The sequence below is a fragment of the Cupressus sempervirens genome, chromosome 2 (genome assembly GCF_028749045.1).
Source record: "Cupressus sempervirens isolate cs-2001-9-10 chromosome 2, ASM2874904v1, whole genome shotgun sequence".
NCBI classification, from domain to species: domain Eukaryota; kingdom Viridiplantae; phylum Streptophyta; class Pinopsida; order Cupressales; family Cupressaceae; genus Cupressus; species Cupressus sempervirens.
The window spans coordinates 266,462,447-266,482,036 of NC_143119.1; positions in this window are offsets into that span (position 1 = coordinate 266,462,447).

Genomic DNA, 19,590 nt, shown 5'->3' on the forward strand with positions numbered 1-19,590 from the left:
TCTAGTCCTTAATTGAATAGAGTAGGTCCCAATACCTTTGATTGTATTAGTGGAGTTGTCTCTAATAGTAACTCCTTTAAATATGTAATTTTCAAGTGTTTTAAATTTGTCCCTAAATCCTATTATATGTTGGGAAGCACCGCTATCTTTTATCCACACACTTTTATTAGAGTTTATCTCACTTGATAAAGCAGTGTAGAATAATATATTTTCATTTGTTTACTTTCGATTAAAGAGGCTAAGATTCTTTCCCTTTCAGGACATCTACTAAAGATATGTCCAAATTTCTCACACTTATAGAATTTAACTTTGGAGAAATCAGTTTTGTTGAACTTATTATTCTTTTTCTTATAATTATGTTTCTTTCCTTTAAATTTCCTCTTTTTCCCTTCATGATTTGGAGCTGAGAAAAGAGCTTGATTTGATATAATACCTCTGGAGATTAATCTTGACTCTTCTAATGTACAATCAATCTTTAGTTGATCAAATGAAGGGATTGAAGGTCTACTAACAACTTGAACGAATGCTTCCCGTGATAGTGGTAATCCTCTAAGTGCTAATATAGAGAGTTCTTGATCTTCTACTTTGTTTCCAATGGAATTTAGATGATTTGTAATTTCAAATATCCTTCCAAAATAAGATGAGATTATTTCTCCCTTATTCATTTTAGTATTCATCAGTTGATTCTTCAAAGTAATCAATCTGCTTGAGTTGTTGATTTCAAATGAATTTTTTATTGTTGAGAATAATTTAAAGCCTTTCTTCAAATTTGATATGGATGGAAATATGTGATCCTTTATAGAGTCAACTATGGTTTTCTTGGCTTTATTGTTTCACCTTTTCCAATTACTTTTTTTGTTTCATCTTCAAGAATCAAAATATCAGATTCAATAAAAGGTTCTAGTTCTAGTTCTTCAAGGATCATAGTAATCCAAATTTTCTATGAAAAGAAGTTTACAACACCTTCGAGTATGTGTTCTACTCTTACGTTATTTGACATGTTTGATTTTAACAATCTCTCTACCAAGTAGGCTCAGATACCATGTAAAGTTTAATGGATCTTAGTTGGTGGAGACTTATCAAATAGTTTCAGTCTTATTTCTATGATATAGTAGACTGGTGTCTTCCTTATATAATGTCAAACTCTTTATTTCTATATTCAAATTGTGATAGTATCATATTCTTATCTGAGATCTATATGCCACCTTACTGACATGATCTACAAATATAAGAAACTATATCAATATGTTGTCCTAGAGTTCTCTCTCCTCTAGTAGCTTTGCTAAGCTGGTCAAATTCTCTCAAAATGTCCTATATCCACTACTAAAAACTACTAATTTCCTTCTTCATAAGCCTCAGATCACCAAAGATCTGTTTTAGAAACCCCTGGTCATCATCAATCTTGTTATGAGTAAGGTCATCCTCATCCCCGCCAACATTGTCTCTTTAATAATCGATCTCCTCAAGCCCTTCAACATGCACCTTCCCTTGAGAAAGCACAAGGTTCATCATTAGAAGGTATGCTTGAAATAATATCCATATTCTTCCCCTTGTTTATAGAAACCCTACCAACAATGCCACTTTTCCTGTTAACCTCTTGTAAATCCTCTTCAGAATCCATATCCATTTCAAAATCAGCCTCCTTAATCTTCCTTTTCTTCCCATATGAGCTTCTAAGATCAATATTTTTCCTCTTCCTAACCTCTATCTCCAGAACCTCATCCTCTGCATCCTCATGAAAGTCCTCATCCTATTCACTCCCCTCAGTCTCACACTCCAGAGTTTTCCTACTGTAACAAGGTCTATCCACTTTTTTTTATTTGAGAAGGTTCATAACTAGCACCATTAAATCCTCATGACAAGCATGGTCACCCTTAGGATCATTCTAAATAGCTAATATTGTATTACCCAATGATTTCCTAAGGTAGAAGAGAAGATTAAGCCTAACCCTATGCCTAAAATGGTTTACTAGCATAAAATGATACCCAAATAACTTAGTAAAGTGACACTCCAAAGTTAAATATTCAATAACAAAAAGCATGACAAACCTCCAAGGGTGAGATATAGATCCAGGGATAAAATAAAAATTACCAATTTTAACCAATCTATTACTCTCTTTAGCCATATCCATAAATTCTTCCACTACCCAATCTAAAAGCTTCCTATCTTTATAAAAATTGATTCCCTCTGTGTCAAGGCCTATATCTTTCACAATCATGTCTTTAGTAACCTCCATTCTTTGATTACCCACCAAAATGCTCCCATCCTTCAAGGTCTTAGTGAATTGGTGGGTAAGCTTCTCCATAAAACTCATGACCCTCTTTCTCCTTCATCCCATCTTCTTCAATATGTTGTAGATTCTTACTATCTTAGAATAAAAATTCAGAAAGAAAAGCTCAATGTTGATATCAAAGAAAAGGAAATTGATAAATAAATGTGCCCACAATCCATGTGGTAGTGGGGTATGTGCAGGATCATGGTGTGCCAAAAAGTGGCGATGTGAAAAAAATGGAGTTTCAACACGTCTAAAAGTGCTTCAAAATCCGCTTTGACTTTTTTCACCTATCTAGGTACCAAACCTGGAAAGTAAGGCCCAAGCCTTATCGAATATCCAATATGAGATCGGATATCAGATCTCAGATCTCATATAGAATATCTGATATGAGATCCGATATCCGATACCAGCAGCATAAAAATTGGAGGCAAAAGGCACAAAAATTAGAGGGAAAAATGAATTTGTAAGTGATATAACTAATTTGAGTTATGTATAGAAACCAAGTTACCAATTTTTTGCGATGGATGGAGCGGGCGGGAACTGCAATTCAAATCACGTTGTTTTGAATCTGGAGAAAGGCGGGAGACAGGAGAGCACGTCTGCAGGAGGGCATGTAGCAAGGCATGCAGCAAGCGCAGGGCAGGAAACGGAGGGGAAAGATGAGGATGCCTCAAAGGATGGGGACCCACGGGTTATGTTGCCCCATCCAGGTGAGAAGATTCCCCCTCCCCCCCATGTGGGCAGTGGGCCGTCTGGGGCATGGGGACGCTGGTTGAATCTATTCGGTATTAAACCATCAGGTAAATCGTCTTTCCCAAAAGTCATTGACAAATCTGATAAGGAGAAAGGTATTTTTGCTCTGGAAATCCCTAGGGAAATTATTGACCACAATATCCTAAGCATGGCGAACACTCTGGTAGGAAAATTTGTAGGGCCAAGACCTAATATTGATGTAGTGAGGACATTTACCAAGAGAAAATGGGACCTTAAAGGGCATGTAGAAGTGACTGCTATGGCCAAAGGCTTCATGTCTTTCGAGTTCTCTTGCTCGGAAGATTTTTCCCGTATACTATGTGCTGGGAACTGGTCTTTGGGCAGATCCAACCTAATATTGCAAAAATGGACATCCAACTTGGATTTGAACAATGATTTCCAATCTCAAGTTCCAGTTTGGTTAAGACTTCCGGAACTTCCTTTGGAATATTGGCATGAGGATGTCTTTGATGGCATAGCCAGGACCTTTGGAGAGCTCATCTCCATTGACCCTGTCACAATAGCTAAGAAAAGATTGAACTACGCAAGAATTTTTGTAGGAGTCATCGAAGGCCAGGACATGCCTCAAGTTTTAGAACTACAATCTCGTCTGGGAAACAGATCTCAAAAGATTGACTATGAAAGTGTGCCTTTTGCTTGTTTCCATTGTAAGAAGGCTGGCCACAAGGCTGGATCATGCCCTCTTTTCAATGGGAAGAGTACGGTGGGAAAGGCTCATCCACAAGGGGGGATAAAAGATTCTCTAGATCCCAAAAAAGAATGGAGGAAAAAAGCATCGCAAGTCAAGGCAAATGGAGAGGCAAAAGGAAAAACAAATACTGCTCCTAATGCGCCCCAAGAGGAATCAGGGCCTCCTCGGGCGACTGGAAACGTAGGAGGGGGAGAAGAGAAAGGAGTGAAAGACGATTCAACACCTCTCCCCAATGCAAAGGAATCTGAGAAGAAACCTGAGGAGACAGGTGAAAATATGACTCTTCCCCCTCTGGATTCTTAGGAGGATGACTTGAAACTATCCTTTGTCCCGAACTCTATGGAAGAACTAAAGGAGGGGGAACCTATGTCCCAGGACCCTAACCTGGTGTGTTGTCGCCCCCCTTCAACAGTAAACAGAATCATAGAGAGGCTGTCTGCACCGAAAATGGAAGATTTGGCGAGAATTGATGCTTGGCTGGACAAAGGACTAGAGGGAGAAGAGAATCCCTGGACAGAAGTCAGGAGTAGAAAGAAGAAGAATAGTAGGGACCCTTCTCCGGTATCTCCCCCTTCTACTAGAAGCAAGGCCAAGGCTGATCTCGGCCACAAATCTAACCTAGTGGGAAGGAAAAACAAGAATGAAATCAGGAAAGAGGAAGCCAGAAGAAACATTAAGGATGGTACGCAGCGCACCATCCAGGAAGCATGTTCAGTAGTTCAATCATGAAGATCTTATCTTGGAATATTCGTGGACTCAATGGAATCCACAAGCAAGAAGTTATTAGAAATATGATAAGGGACCAAAGGCCTGATGTGTTTCTAATCCAGGAAACTAAAATGAAGAAGGAAAGGATGGAAAATATTAAGTTCAACAATAGCATGAAGGGCATAGCCTCTAACTCTGAAGGAGCGTCTAGAGGACTACTATTACTTTTCAATGATAAGTATTTCAATATAGTAGCTGAGTATGATGAAGATAACATTCTATTCTGCAGAGTTCAACATTTGCACACCAATGATTCCTGGTTTTTAGTGAATATTTACGCCCCCAATAATAAGAGAGATAGAAAAAACTTCTGGACCAAAGTTGGTAATATGGTGCAAGATTGTGACATTAAGAAAGGTATAATCATGGGAGACTTTAACACACTGCTATCAGATACAGAGAAAAAGGGAGGTATGCCCCCGGATTGGGAAAGTAAACAGGATCTTTCTAACTTCATAAATAATCTGGCCCTTATGGACGTAGAGCTTAAGGGCGGATCCTTTACCTGGTCAAACAAGATAAAAGGCCATGATTGCATTCAGGTTAGGCTGGATAGAGCTCTTATATCTTCGGACTGGCTTCAATCCTTCAGCTGCAGACTATCTCTGCTTTCCAGAATTGGTTCGGACCACTCTTCCATTTCTCTTTTAGTTTCCCCTCTGGTACACAGGAGATACCATCCTTTCAGGTTTGAGAAAATGTGGACCTCTCACCCTGACCTCCTGGATAATATCAAGAAATGGTGGGGGATAGAGGTGGAGGGCTCAGCCATGTTCAGAGTCACTAGAAAACTTAGCAATGTGAAGAGGATGATTAAAATTTGGAACAAGTCTGATTTTGGTCATATCTTCCATGAAAAGAAAGAGTTATTTGATAATCTAACTATTATCCAAGATTGCATTCAGAAGGAAGGCTACACTGAGACCAACAGGGTTTTGGAGCTTAAGACCCTGTCTGAAATTCATAACATTATTAATAAGGAAGAAAAATTTTGGAGGCAAAGATCGAGGATCACCTGGCTAAAGGAAGGAGATCGGAACACTAAGTTTTTTCACCTAACCACCCTCAACCACCGTGCTAGTAACAGGATCTATGGTATCAGAAAGGGGCAGGAGCTGTTAACTGAAGAATCTGCCATCTCGGAAGAAGCTGTTTCCTTTTTCTCTAGCCTTCTCTCTGAGGACCCAATGCTTTCCAATTTGGACCAGGAGGATTTGTTACACTGTATCCCTCAGCTCATTCAACCTATCCATAATAAATAGCTCTGTGCTATTCCTAATGCTTCGGAAGTTAGAGAGGCTCTCTTTTCTCTGCCTGCTGACAAGGCTCCAAGCCCAGATGGTTTTCCCACTTTTTTCTTCCAAAGGTTCTGGCCGGTGATCATGGGAGAGGTTGTTCAGGCTGTCCAGAAATTCTTTGGAGCCAAATCTATTCTCAAGGAGCTAAACTCAACTTTTGTGGTTCTCATTCCTAAATCCCCTGAAGCAGACTCGTTGGACAACTTTAGACCTATTAGTCTGTGCAACTCACTCTACAAGATCATCTCTAAAGTTCTCACTTTAAGAATGCTCAAGATCTTGCCCTTGATAATCTCGCAGCATCAATCGGGTTTTGTTCCAGGGAGACAAATTTTGGATTCTGTCCAGATGGTGCACGAAGTCATCCACTCTCTTGAGGCATCCAAACGGGAAGGTATGTTTCTCAAACTGGATCTTTCTAAAGCTTATGACAAGGTGGACTGGTCTCTCCTTGGGAAGGTCCTCTCGACTTTTGGCTTTGACAGTAAAGTTTGCAAAATTATCTCTCAATTGGTGTCCACCTCCTCCTTGGCTGTTCTGGTTAATGGAGTCCCTTCTAATTTTTTCAAACCTTCCAGAGGCCTCAGACAAGGAGACCCCCTTTTGCCCATTTTGTTCATCATTTTAGCTGAATGCTTAGGAAGGATTATAGACTGTAGAAAGCGTGAGGCTTGTATCAAAGGGATCCTTCCCTCCTCTAATTGCGTTCCCTTCACTCATCAGCAATTTGTTGACGATACTATCTTGGGGGGGGAAGCTTCTGTCATAGAGGCCAGAGCCTTGAAGAAGATTCTTGATACTTACTCCAGTGGGACGGGTCAGCTGATTAATTGGAACAAAAGCTCGCTCTTTTTCATCAACACCTCTAAGGTTAGACAAAGAAAAATCGCTAGGATTTTGAGTTGTGGGGTAGGCTCTTTCCCCTCTACCTATCTTGGTCTCCCTTTGGGATCCTCACCCCCGGAGTCTTTTTGGAATGGTATTTTGGATAGATTCAACAGGAAGATGGCTGGTTGGAAAGGGGTCTCTCTTAGTCAAGCGGGAAAATGCCTCTTAGTCAAATCTTCTCTTCAAAATCTGCCAATCTACGCCCTGAGCCTCTTTGGAATTCCGAGGAAAATAGTTGAAAGAATGGAGAAAATCCAGAGAGACTTCCTTTGGAATGGTAATGAAGGGAAGAAAAGATACCCTCTTGTTGCTTGGGAGAAGGTTTTCCTCCCTAAGAGGTACGGAGGTCTGGGCATTAGAAAGATCACCCACCTCAATAAGGCTCTCCTAGCTAAACAAATGTGGTGGATCTTCAGTAGCACCGGTGAATGGAGGGACACCCTGGTAAACAAGTACCTTAGAAGACCCACTCTTCTTTTCACCCTTTTTAATGAAGATATCCCAAAAGGATCGAACATTTGGAATGGGATCATGAAAGCCAGGGACCTGGCTAAGGCCAGGATATCATGGAAATTGGGAAATGGGAAGGACATCCAGTTCTGGTTGGATAGATGGCTTTCCCAAGATCCACTTATCAATAACCCTATTTTTGAGAGATGGATGCAAGCTTGTACTGATCAAATTGGGTCCAAAGTTTGTGATTATTGGAATGGCCAGGAATGGAGTGACCTATCCCTCATCTCTGAGGACTTGACTCCTATAATGCTTATGCTCAATTCCATGATTCCTATCAATTTGGGGGATGAGCTGGTCTGGAGGGATAATCCCAATGGAAGATACTCTGTTGCCTCAGGCTATAATTCCCTTTGGAGCTTAAAAGAGAAGGCCCCTTGGGCGGAGGCTTGGATTCCAAGTCTCACTCCAAAGATCAACATTTTTTACTGGCTGGCTCTTCAAAAGAAAATCCTTACTCATGAAAATCTCATGAAGCGAGGACATGTTATGCCCAGTAGATGTCCCTTGTGTAAGAATCAGGCTGAGACCGAAAATCACATTTTCATCTTATGTGACTATGCCAGGGAGGTGTGGAATGTCATCACACATGATAATGAAACCCTGTGGTGCAAACTGGATAATCTCATGGATTTTTTCCATCAGTGGAAAGGTCTTTGTAAGATTGTTGGTCGGCAGGATCACTCGGACTGGATTTTACCCCATTTTTGCTGGGGAATTTGGAAGGAAAGGAATAATAGAATATTTAGAGACAGAGAGGAGCCGGCTATAATCCTTGGCAGGAAGGTCTCGAAGAATATAAAGGAAAATCTCCAAGTGCTGAAGGAGGAAGAAGAAGAAGAAGGGGATAGAAAGATAGCTAAAGAAAAAGACAGGAACCTCAAAAGGTAGGATGCTAGCTGGCTTCTCCCCCCAGATGGTTGGTCAAAAGCCAACTTTGATGGGGCTTCTAAGGGTAACCCAGGCCCTTCAGGTTGCGGTGGAATCATAAGAAATAGCTTTGGGGAGGGAATAGCTGCCTTTGCTTCCCCGCTGGGAATCCAGACTATTCATCTGGCTGAAGCAAGAGCTGCGAGTAAGGTGGTCAAGTTGGCTTTTGAAGTCGGGATTACTAAACTCTGGCTTGAGGGGGACTCCAAAAACATTATTAATACCATTAATGGTATTTCCCCTCCCTCGTGGACGATTGCGAACATAATTTTTGAGACTTGCGCCACTCTCACAAAGTTTGATAAGGTCCACGTCACTCATGTTTACAGAGAGGCAAACCCAGTCGCTGATTGGTTTGCTAATAAAGGGGTTAACGCCACCAATAATCTGACCTGGTATGCCAGAAAAGATTTTCTGGCGGAGGCAAAGTTGCTTATCGACCAAGATAAAATCTTGGGAAGGACGGCTCAAATCCAATGCAATTATGGATAATAAAGATTGCCCAGACCATGCTCGAGATGGAGAAGTAGTCTGCTAGGTTGGGTCTCTATCCTTTGGTTTTTGTTTCTCCTGGCTTTGGCTTTTTGTCTAGTCTCTGTTTTTCTGGTTGGTTCTCTAGCCTTTTTAGTGGGCAGTTGTTTCGGGCTGGGCCTTTGGGCTTATTTTCAGTCGTAAGGCTTATGTTTTGGCTGGGCATTTTTTTGCTTATTTTCAGCCTTTCTTGTTGTTAAACTTATGGGTTTCAGGACCCCTTAGAACCTGTTTACCTTATCAAAAACTAATTTGAGTTATGAAATATGTAAAGATATAATATATAATCTATAAATATATAATATAATAACATAACTATTATATATAAAATAATATATAATCTATATATTATATAATATTATATATATATAATAATGTAATGTAAACATATAATATATAATCTATTATTATTATTTTTACTATATTTTTATTAAATATAATAACGTAATATATTATATATGTTATTAATACATCTTATTATTATTATCATATATAAGTTATAATCTATAATATATTATTATTATTATTATCATATGTAAATTATAATCTATAATGTATTATTAATATTATGACTTATGTTATTAATATATAATAATATAGTAGGTTATTATTATTATAATCTATAAATTATATATACATATATATATATATATATATATATATATATTTTTACTATATTATTTCTATTGGAGTCGTTTGTATGGGTTGAAAGGGTTCACAGGATGACCTATGACCCCTTTCGACACATTCTATGATGACATATGTCCCTAAGGGATCCTATGACCCCTAGGGTCATATTAGAATACTTTATATGGGTCGAAGGGGGTCACAGGATGACCTATGAACCCTTTCGACATATTACAAGACAACATATGTCCCTAAGGGTCCTAGGACCACTAGGGACATATTATAATCATTCATATGGGTTGAAGGGGGTCAGAGGGTGACCTATGACCACCTTCAACACATTCCATGATGACATATGTCCTTAGGGGTCCTAAGACCCCTAGGGAAATATTAGAATCATTCATATGGGTCGAAGGGGATCATAGGGTGAAATATGACCCCCTTTGACACATTTCACGATGACATATGTCCCTAAGCATCCTAAGACCCCTAGGGACATATTAGAATCTGTCATATGGTTTGAAGGGGGTCATAGGGTGAACTATGACCCCCTTTGACACATTACATGATGACATATGTCCCTAGGAACATATTAGAATGCTTCATATGGGTCAAAGGGGGTCATAGGTTGACCTATGACCCCCTTTGACCCATTAAATGATCACATATGTCCCTAAGGGTCCAAGGACCACTAAGAAAATATTAGAATCATTCTTATGGGTCAAAGGGGCTCATAGGGTGACCTATAACCCCCTTCAACCCATTACATGACAACATATCTCCCTAGGGGTCCTAGGACTCCTAGGGACATATTAGAATCATTCTTATGGGTCAAAGGGGGTCATAGGTTGACTTATGACCCACTTCGACACATTACATGATGCCATATGTCCATAGGGGTCCTAGGACCCCTAGGGACATATTAGAATGCTTCATATGGGTCAAAGGGTGTCATAGGTTAACCTATTATCCACTTCGACCCATTAAATGATGACATATGTACCTAGGAGTCCTACGACCCCTAGGGACATATTAGAATCAATCTTATGGGTCAAAGGGGGTCAAGGGTTGACCTATAACCCTCTCTGACCCATTATATGATGACATATGTCCCTAGGGGTCGTAGGACCCCTAGGAACATATTAGAATGCTTCATATGGGTCAAAGGGGGTCATAGGTTGACTTATGACCCCCTTCGACCCATTAAATGACGACATATATCTCTAGAGGTCCTAGGACCCTTAGGGACATATTAGAATCGTTCATATGGGTCAAAGGGGGTCATAGGTTGACCTACAACCCCCTTCGACCCATTACATGATGACATATGTACTCAAGGGTCTTAGGATCCCTAAGGACATATTAGAATCATTCATATGGGTCAAAGGGAGTCAGAGGTTAACCTATGACCCCTTTCAACCCATTACATGATGACATATGTCCCCAGGGGTCCTAGGACCCTTGGGGACATATTAGAATCGTTCGTATGGGTCAATGGGGGTCATAGGTTGACCAATGACCCCCTTTGACCTATTAAATGATGACATATGTCCTTACGAGTCCTAGCACATGTAAGGACATATTAGAATTGTTCTTAAGGGTCAAACAAGGTCATAGGTTGACCTATGAACCCCTTCAAACCATTAAAAGATGACATATGTCCCTAGGGGTCCTAGGACCCCTAAGGACATATTAGAATCGTTCTTTTGGGTAAAAGGTGGTCATAGGCCCTTCGACCCATTACATGATGACATATGTCTGTAGGGGTCCTAAGACCCCTAGGGACATATTAGAATCCTTCTAATGGGTCAAAGGGTGTCATAGGGTGACCTATGACCCCCTTCAACCCATTACCAAATGACATATATCCATAGGGGTTCTAGGACCCCTAAGGACATATTAGAATACTTCATATAGGTCAAAGGGGGTCATAGGTTGACCTACGACTTCCTTCAACCCATTAAATGATGACATATCTCTTATGGCTAAAAGGGGGTCATAGGTTGACCTATGACCCCTTTCGACATATTACATGATGAAATATGTCCCTAGGGGTCCTAGGACCCCTAGGAACATATTAGATTCATTCATATGGGTCAAACGGGGTCATAGGTTGACCTATGACCCCCTTCGACCCATTAAATGATGACATATATCCCTAGGGGTCCTACGACGCCTAGGGACATATTAGAATCGTTCATATGGGTCAAAGGGGGTCATAGGTTGACCTAAGACCCCCTTCAACCCATTACATGATGACATATGTCCTCAAGGGTCCTAGGATCCCTAGAGACATATTAGAATCATTTATATGGGTCAAAGGGGGTCATAGGTTAACCTATGATCCCGTTCGACCCATTACATGATGACATATGTCCCTAGGGGTCTTAGGACCCCTCGGGACATATTAAAATCATTCGTATGGGTCAAAGGGGGTCATAGGTTGACCAATGACCCCCTTTGACCCATTAAATGATGGCATATGTCCCTACGGGTCCTAGGACACCTAGGCACATATTAGAATTGTTCTTAAGGGTCAAACGGGGTCATAGGTTGACATATGAACCCCTTCAAACCATTAAAAGATGACATATGTCCCTAGGGGTCCTAGGACCCCAAAGGACATATTAGAATCATTCTTTTGGGTAAAAGGGGATCATAGGATGACCTATGACCCCTTTCGACCCATTACATGATGACATATGTCTGTAGGGGTCCTAAGACCCCTAGGGACATATTAAAATCCTTCTAATGGGTCAAAGGGTGTCATAGGGTGACCTATGACCCCCTTCGACCGATTACCTAATGACATATGTCCATAGGGGTTCTAGGACATATTAGAATACTTAATATGGGTCAAAGGGGGTCATAGGTTGACCTATGACCCCCTTTGACCCATTAAATGATGACATATCTCTTATGGCTAAAAGGGGGTCATAGGTTGACCTATAACCCCCTTCGACATATTACATGGTGACATATGTCCCTAAGGGTCCTAGGACCCCTAGGAACATATTAGATTCATTCATATGGGTCAAAGGGTGTCATAGGTTGACCTATAACCCCCTTCGACCCATTAAATGATGACATATGTCCCTAGGGGTCCTAAGACCCCTAGGGACATAATAGAATCATTTTTACTGATCAAAAGGGGTCATAGGTTGACCAATGACCCCCTTCGACCCATTACATGATGACATATGTCCCTAGGGGTCTTAGGACCCTTAGGGACATCTTAGAATTGTTCATGACCCATTACATGACAACATATGTCCCTAGGGGTCTTAGGACCCCTAGTGACATATTAGAATCATTCATATGGGTCCAAGGGGTTCATATGTTGACCTATGACCCCTTTCGACCCATTACATGATGACATATATCCCTAGGGGTCCTAGAAAACCTAGGGACATATTAGAATCGTTCATATGGGTTAAAGGGAGTCATAGGTCGACCCATTAAATGATGACATATGTTCTTAGGGGTCCTAAGACCCTTGGGGACATATTAGAATCGTTCGTATGGGTCAAAGGGAGTCATAGGTTGACCTATGACCACCTTCGACACACTATATGGTGACATATATCTCTAGGGGTCCTAGGACCCCTAGGGACATATTAGAATGCTTCATATGGGTAAAACGGGGTCATAGGTTGACCTATGACCCCCTTTGACCCATTAAATGACAACATATGTCTCTAGGGGTCCTAGGACCCCTAGGGACATATTAAAATTGTTCTTATGGGTCAAAGGGGGTCATAGGGTGACCTGTGACCCCCTTCGAACTATTACATGATGACATATGTCCCTAGGGGTCTTAGGACCCCTATTGACATATTAGAATTCTTCATATGGGTCAAAGGGGGTCATAGGTTGACCTATGACCACCTTCGACCCATTAAATGATGGCATATGTCCCTAGAGGTCCTAGGACCCCTAGGGACACATTAGAATTGTTCTTATAGGTCAAAAGGGGTCATAGGTTGACATATGACCCCCTTGGACCAATTACATGACGACATATGTCCCCTAGGGAGATATTAGAATCATTCTTATGGGTCAAAGGGGGTCATAGGGTGACCTATGAGCCCCTTCAACCCATTAAATGATGACATATGTCCCTCGGGGTCCTAGGACCCCCAGTGACATATAAAAATCATTCATATGGGGTCAAAGGGGGTCAAAGGTTGGCCTATGACTGCCTTCAACCCATTAAATGATGACATATATCCTTAGTGGTCCTAGGACGCCAAACGACATATTAGAATTGTTCTTATGGGTCAAAGAGGGTCATAGGTTGACCTATCCCCCCCTTCAACCAATTACATGACGACATATGTCCCTAGGGGCCCTAGGACCCCTAGGGACATATTAGAATCGTTGTCATGGGTCAAAGTGGGTTATAGGGTGACCTATGACCCCCTTTGACCTATTAAATGAAGGCATATGTCCCTAGGGGTCCTAGGACACCTAAGGACATATTAAAATTGTTCTTATGGGTAAAAGGGGGTCATAGGTTGACCTATGACCCCCTTCGACCCATTAAATGATGACATATATCCCTAAGGGTCCTAGGACCCCTAAGGACATATTAGAATTGTTCATATGGGTCAAAGGAGATCATAGGTTAACCTATGACCCCCTTCGACCAATTACATGACGACATATGTCTCGAAGTGTCCTAGGATCCCTAGGGACATATTAGAATCATTCCTATGAGTCTAAAGGGGTCATAGGTTGACCTATGACTCCATTCAACCCATTACATGATGACATATGTCCCCAAGGGTCCTAGGGTCCTTATAGACATATTAGAATCATTCATATGCATCAAAGGGGGTCATAGGTTGACCAATGACCTCCTTTAACCCATTAAATGATGACACATGTCCCTATGGGTCCTAGGACCCCTAGGGACATATGTCGTCATGTAATGGGTCTAAGGGGGTCATAGGGTGACCTATGACCACCTTTGACCCATTACTTGACAACATATGTCCATAGGGGTCCCAGGACCCCTAAGGACATATTAGAATGCTTCATATCAGTCCAAGAAGGACATAGGCAGACCTATGACCCCTTTTGACCCATTAAATGATGACATATCTCCCTAGGGGTCCTAGGACCCCTAAGGACATACTAGAATCATTGTTATGGCTCAAAGGAACTCATAGGTCCCTTTAACATATTACATGATGACATATGTCCCTAGGGGTCCTAGTAGACCTAGGAACATATTAGAGTCATTCATATGGGTCAAATAGGGTCATAGGTTGACCTATGACTCCCTTCAACCCATTAAATGACAACAGATGTCCCTAGGGGTCTTAGGACCCCTAGGAACATATTAGAAAAATTCTTATGGGTCATAGTGGGTCAACCTTCTACACATTATATGATGACATATGTGCCTAGGGGTCCTAAGACCCCTAGGGACATCTTAGAATCGTTCATAACTCATTACATGATGACATATGTCCCTAGGGGTCTGAGGACCCCTAGGGACATATTATAATTGTTCATATGGATCTTCGACCCATTACATGATAACATATGTAACTAAGGATCCTAAGACCCCTAGGGACATATTAGAATGCTTCATATGGGTCAAACGGGGTCATAGGTTGATATATGACCCCCTTTGATCCATTAAATGACAACATATGTCCCTATAGGGTCCTAGGACCCCTAGGGACATATTAGATTCATTCTTATGGGTCAAAGGGGGTCATAGGGTGACCTATGAACCCCTTTGACCCATTAAATGATGACATATGTCCGTAAGAGTCCTAGGACCCCTAGGGACATATTAGAATCATTCTTATTGGACAAATGGAGTCATAGGTTGACCTTTAGTACCCTTCGATCCATTAAATAAAAACATATATCCCTAGGGGTCCTATGACCACTAGAGACATATTGGAATTGTTCATATGGGTCAAAGGGGGTCATAAGTTGACCTATGACCCCCTTCGACCCATTACATGATGATATATGTCCCCAGGGGTCCTAGGATCCCTAGGGACATATAAGAATCATTTATATGGGTCAAAGGGGGTCATAGGTTGACCTATGACACCATTCGATCCATTACATGATGTCATATGTCCCCAGGGGTCCAAGGATCCCTAGGGACATATTAGAATCATTCATATGGGTCAAAGGGGGTCATAGGTTGACCAATGACCCCCTTTGACCCATTAAATGATGACATATGTCCCTACGGGTCCTAGGATCCCTAAGGACATACTAGAATCGTTCTTATGGGTCAAAGGGAGTCATAGGTTGACCTATGACTCCCTTTGACTGTTTACATGACAAAATATGTCCCTAGGGGTCCTAGGACCCCTACGAACATATTAGAGTCACTCTTATGGGTCAAAGGGAGTCATAAGGTGACCTATGACACCATTTGACCCATTACATGACAACATATGTCCGTAGGGGTCCTAGGACCCCTAGGGACATATTAGAATCATTTTTATGAGTCAAAGGGGGTCATAGGTCAACCTATGACACCCTTTGATCCATTACATCACGACAGATTTCCCTAAGAGTCATAGGACACCTAAGGACATATTAGATTTGTTCTTATGGATCCCCCTTAACCCATTACAAGGATTCTAATATGTCCTTAGGGGTCTTAGGACCCATAGGGACATATGTCATCATGTAATGGGTCGAAGGGGGTCATAGGTCAATCTGTGACCTCCTTTGACCCATAACCCTTTGACCCATAAGAATGATTCTAATATGTCCTTAGGTGTGCTAGGACCCCTAGGGACATATGTTGTCATTTACTGGGATGAAGGGGGTCATAAGTCAAACTATGACCCCCTCTGACCCATAAGAACGATTCTAATATGTCCCTAGGGATCTTAGGACCCATAGGGACATATGTCATCATTAAATGGGTCAAAGGGGGTCATTGGTCAACTTATGAACCCCTTTGAACCATATTAATGATTCTAATATGTCCCTAGGGATCCTTGGACCCCTAGGGACATATGTCATCAAGTAATGGATCGAACGAGGTCATAGGTCAACCTATGACCCCTTTTGACCCATATAAATAATTCTTAATGTCCCTAGGACCCGTGGGGGCATATTTCGTCATGTAATGGGTCGAAGGGGGTCATAGGTTGACCTATGGCCCTTTTTGACCAATATGAATGATTCTAATATGTCCCTAGGGGTCAGAGGACCCCTAGGGATACATGTTTTCATTTAATGGGTCTAAGGGTGTCAAAGGTCAACCTATGACCCCATTTGTTCCATAAGAATGATTCTAATATGTCTCAAGGGGTCCTAGGACTCCTAGGGACATATGTCATCATTTAATGGGTCAAAAGGGGTCATAGGTCACCCTATGATCCCCTTTGACTCATAAGAATGATTCTAATATGTCCCTAGGTGTCCTAGGACCCCTAGGGACATATGTTATCATTTAATGGGTCAAAGGGGGTCATATGTCAACCGATGACCCCGTTTGACCCATATGAAGTATTCTAATATATCTCTAGCGGTAGGACCCCTAGGTACATATGTTATCATGTAATAGGTCAAAGCGGTTCATAGGTCAACCTATGACCCATTTTGACCCATATGAACAATTCTAATATGTCCCTAGGGGTCCTCAGACCCCTAGGGAGATATGTCATCATGTAATGAGTTATGAACGATTCTAAGATGTCCCTAGAGGTCTTAGGACCCCTAGGGACATATGTCATCTTGTAATGTGTAGAAGGTTGACCCACTATGACCCGTAAGAATGATTCTAATATGTCCCTAGGGTTTTTAGGACCCCTAGGGACATCTGTCGTCATTTAATGGGTTGAAGGGGGTCATAGGTCAACCTATGACTCCATTTGACCTATATGAACGAATCTAATATGTTCCTAGGTCTGATAGGACCCCTAGGGACGTATGTCATCATGTAATATGTCGAAGGGGGTCATAGGTCAACCTATGACCCCCTTTGAGCCATAACAACAATTCTAGTATGTTCGTAGGGGTCCTAGGACCCCTAGGGAGATATGTCATCATTTAATGGGTCGAAATGGACCATAGGTTAACCTATGACCCCCTTGGACCCATATGAAGCATTCTAATATGTCCCTAGGGGTCCTAGGACCCGTATGGACATATGTCATCAAGTAATGGGTCGAAGGCAATCATAGTTCACCCTATGACCTCCTTCGACCCATTACATGACGACATACGTCCTTAGGGGTCCTAGGACCCACAAGGACATGTGTCATCATTTAATGGGTAAAAGGGGGTCATTGATTAACCTATGACCCCCTTTGATGCATATGAACGATTCTAATATGTCTCTAAGGATTCTAGGACCCTTGGGGACATATGTCATCATGTAATGGGTCGAATAGGGTCATAGGTTAACCTATGACCCCTTTTGACTCATAGGAATGATTCTAATATGTCCTTAGGGATCCTAGGACACTTTGAGACATATGTCATCATGTAATGCATCGAAAGGGGTCATAGGTTAACCTATGACCCCCTTTGACTCATATGAACGTTTCTAATATGTCCCTAGGAATCCTAGGACCCGTTTTGACATATGTCATCATGTAATGGGTCGAAGGGGGTCATAGACAAAATTATGACCCCTTTGACCCATAAGAAGCATTTTAATTTGTCCTTAGGGGTCCTAGGACCCCTAGGGACATATGTCATCATGTAATGGGTCAAAGGGGGTCATAGGTCAACCTATGACCCCCTTAGACCCATAAGAACGATTCTAATATGTCCCTAGCATTTCGAGGACCCCTAGGGGCATATGTCATCATGTAATGTATCGAAGTGGGTCATAGGTCAACCTATGACCAACTTTGACCCATAAGAACATATGTCGTCATGTAATGTGTCGAAGGGTGTCATAGGTCAACCTATGACCTCCTTTGACCCATGAGAATGATTCTCATATGTCCCTAGGGATATGTCATCATGTAATGGGTGAAAGGGGGTCATAGATCAACCTATGACCCCCTTTGACTCATATGAAAAATTTTAATATGTCCCTAGGGGTCTGAGGACCCCTAGGGACATTTGTTGTCATTTAATGGGTCGAACGGGATCATAGGCCAACATATGACCCCTTTCGACCCATATGAATGATTCTAATATGTCCCTAGGGGTCCTAGGATGCCTAGGGACATATGTCGTCATGTAATGTGTTGAAAGGGGTCATAGGTTGACCTATGACCCCTTTGGACCCATAAAAATGATTCTTATATGTCCCTAGGGGTCCTCGAGACATATGTCATCATGTAAAAGGTGAAAGGGGGTCATAGTCAACCTATGACCCCCTTTGACCCATATGAACAATTCTAATATGTCCCTAAAGGTCCTAGGATCCCTAGTGACATATGTTGTCATTTAATGGGTCGAAGGGGGTCATAGGTCAACCTGTGACCCCCTTTGACCCATATGAACAATTCTAATATGTCCCTTGGGGTCTTAGGACCCCTAGGGACATATGTCATCATTTAATGGGTCAAAGGGTGATGACATGAAGAAATAGAAGTTTTATTAGCCCTTTTTGTGAACATTTGTCTATAACATATTGAACTTTATCATCCTTTAGTGTAAATGTTTTGAACTTTTGATGGATAAAGTATGGACATAGGGCATAAAATAATAATCAGGATTATATTTAAAAAGGGGTTCATTTTGTAGTAAAAATCTTTCTTCATGAATGTTCGATATGGGTAGATCTTCCTGCAGCTGAAGAGATTGCAAAAATTGTTAGTTGAATAATTAATGTCTTTTCTTTATAGACTAACAAATTAAAATAAATGTTTGCAGGAAGTCTTGTGTGTATTAAATGTTGATCGTAGGATACAAGTTGAGCGGGAGTTAAACAAACTACGAAGGAATAGCGCTAAGGCATTAATGAATTTAAGGAGAAGCATTATGACACCGTTGTAGCTAGAAGACTTGGCAACAAAGTCAGAAAGGACCTATTTTAATGAATAAAAAAACAAGACCTAATAAAATGGCTAAGCAAGGAAGCAAACATCAAGGAAATTAGTTAAACATGCAATGCACAATACGTGGATTCCTGGAAAGCTATTTGAAGACAGATAAAAGAGCAAATCTAGCATTTTTTATGGTTTATATTTGTGAGGAATTTAAGGGATAATTAATGTATTTCAGATTGCATGTTTGCAGTCATAAGTTGTAACTGACTTTCCTTCATGAGGAAGTCATAGTTTTAGGAGTTTGTTGTTCTTCCCTATAAATAAGACCTCGTCTGTATCTATGAGATA